This window comes from Palaemon carinicauda, chromosome 11 (assembly GCF_036898095.1).
Source record: "Palaemon carinicauda isolate YSFRI2023 chromosome 11, ASM3689809v2, whole genome shotgun sequence".
NCBI lineage: Eukaryota > Metazoa > Arthropoda > Malacostraca > Decapoda > Palaemonidae > Palaemon > Palaemon carinicauda.
Window position 1 is genome coordinate 21,947,888 of NC_090735.1, and position 2,500 is coordinate 21,950,387.

The 2,500-nt window shown below is 33.5% G+C and overlaps 1 protein-coding gene across 2 annotated transcripts in view; it reads left to right on the plus strand.

The window, feature by feature from the left end:
• Positions 1–2,500, plus strand: part of LOC137649645 (collagen alpha-1(III) chain-like) — an 11,126-nt gene that overhangs the window by 1,132 nt on the left and 7,494 nt on the right. The gene's annotated exons all lie outside the window — the stretch shown is intronic.

Here is a 2,500-nt window from a genome sequence, read left to right on the forward strand (position 1 = left end):
TAGAAAACAAGCGCATTGCATATGCAGAAGATGCTACTCTCTTAGCATCAATTCCATCTTCTGAATGTAACCTGGGGTTGCTAAAGCCCATAATAGAGCTCGATCTAAAATCAGTGCATGGTGCAAATTATGGGCATAAAGATGAACCCTAACAAAACTCAAAGCGATGATTGTAAGTAGGTCAAATACAGTGGCTCCTCGACATCCAGATCAGCACTGATAATGTTTTTTTAACTCTATATTCTGAATAGTTGTTTTAATTCTTTCATTTTGCCTTGTTTTGAGTCCAGTATTGTTCTCTTGTCTGGTCTTCAACTGCGGATCTCATCTTAATTTGTTAGACAAGAACTTACGGTCCATCAAATTTCTTATTCCTGATCTAAATATTAATCTCTTGCACCGTCGTTCTGTTAGTTCTTTATTCATGCTGCGTTAGATTTTTTTTAATTCTGACCATCCTTTGCATTCAGATCTTCCCAGACAGCACGATCCTACTCGTAATACTAGATATGTAATCAATTCTAATAATCATGCTTTCTCCATCATAAGGCTCAATACTACAAAGTATTCAAGAAGTTTTTATTCCAGCTATGACCAAGTTGTGGAATGATCTTCCAAATCAGGTAGTTGAATCGTTGAAACTTCAAACATTCCGAGTTACAGCGAATGTTTTTATGTTGAACATGCTGATATGAGTCTCTTTTTGTGCTTTATATTTGAAATATCTATTTTAATTGTGTTAATGTTCTTAAAAAAAATTATCAATTGTTCATTACTTCTCTTGTAGTTTATCTATTTTCTTTTTTCCTTCCCTCCATAGGCTATTTTCCCTTTGGCTTATAGCATCATTCTTTCCAACTAAGGTTGTAGCTTAGCTAGTACTAAGGACAATGATAATGATATATATTTATTTAAATGCACATATATACAATTGTGTACATGCATATAAGATTAAGGAATGCAATCAACAAGCGCACACCCAATTGCACACAAAGACATGTCTATCTATCTATATATTATCATCATCCCTCGTAACTAGTCCACTGCAGGACAAAGGCCAAAGACATGTCCTTCCACTCGCGTCTGTCTATGGTCTTTCGATATCCACAGATTTTCTTAGTTCGTCAATCCCTCGTGCTCTCTTCCTTTCCCGACTTCTTTTGTAATCTTTAGGGACCCATTCTGTTATTCTTAATGTCCATCTATTAGCTGTTATTCTCATTGTATGTCCTGCCCATGTCCATTTCTTTTTCTTACTTGTTTTTAGAATATCCTCTACTTTAATTTGCTCTCGTATCCATGTTGTTTTTTTCTGTTTCTTAGTGTTAATCCCATCATTATTTTTCCATAACTCTTTAACTTGTAACTATCTTATGTTCTAAGGGTTTAGTAAGGCTCCAAGTTTCTAACGCACAAGTTAATACTGGTAGGACCATCTGATTAAATACTTTTCTTTTAAGAGAGAGAGGCATTTCACTTTTCATAATGTCATTTTGTAACCAAAAGCTCTCCAACCCCATGCTTATCCTTTATTTTAATTTTCGGTCTCGTATCCTGGGGAAACATTTACTGTCTGTGCTGAACATGTACTGTATAATCATTAGAAATCTCTAGTGGTTCAACCATAACCTTTATTTGTTGTCTGCATTTTCATTGAACATTATCTTAGCTTTACTCATTCATTTTCAGTCCATTTCTGCTTTCTCTATTCAAACCCTCTATCATCTTTTGAACTTCCTCCCATGATCACTGAATAGAACTATATCACCTGCAAATCTTAAGTTGTTAAGGTATTCACCGTTAATGTTAATTCCTACATTTTCCTAATCTAAATTTTTAAAAACTTTTTTCTAGACCTGCTGTGAATATTCTAAGAGATGGGGTCTCCTTGTCTAATTCCATTTTCAATAAGAATTTTTTCACTATCTTTAAGTAGTTTTAGGATTGCTGTACTTCTCTTATAGATACCTTCAAGTGTTCTAACATAAGTATCATCTACTCCTTGCTTTTATTTTGAAGGGCTTTTATTACTGCTGAAATTTTGACAAAATCAAAAACTTTCTCATAATCTATAAATTCCATACTTTGTAGTTTGTCATACTTAGTTGATTTTTCCATTCGCTGGTTAATTACATGGTTATGTCTACTTCTACAACCTGCCTGCTCCCTTGGTTGATTAAAGATTATGTTTTTCTATTCGTCCTAATGTGATTTTTGTAAGTATTTTATACATTGCTGAGATTAAATTTATTGGGTGGTAATTTTCCAGTTCTTTTGTGTCATCCTTTTTGTGAATAAATATAATGAGAAAGTTTTTCCAAGCTGTAGGTATAAAGCATTCTTGCATACATTTAGTGTAATTTTCAATGAGTTTTACTGCCATGAGATCTCCATCTATTATTAAATTAATTGTTAGGCCATCTTCTCCATCTTGTTTGTTTCTATTCATGCCTTTTAATGCTTTCTTTACTCCTCTTACATATACTTTTAGTACCAGCTC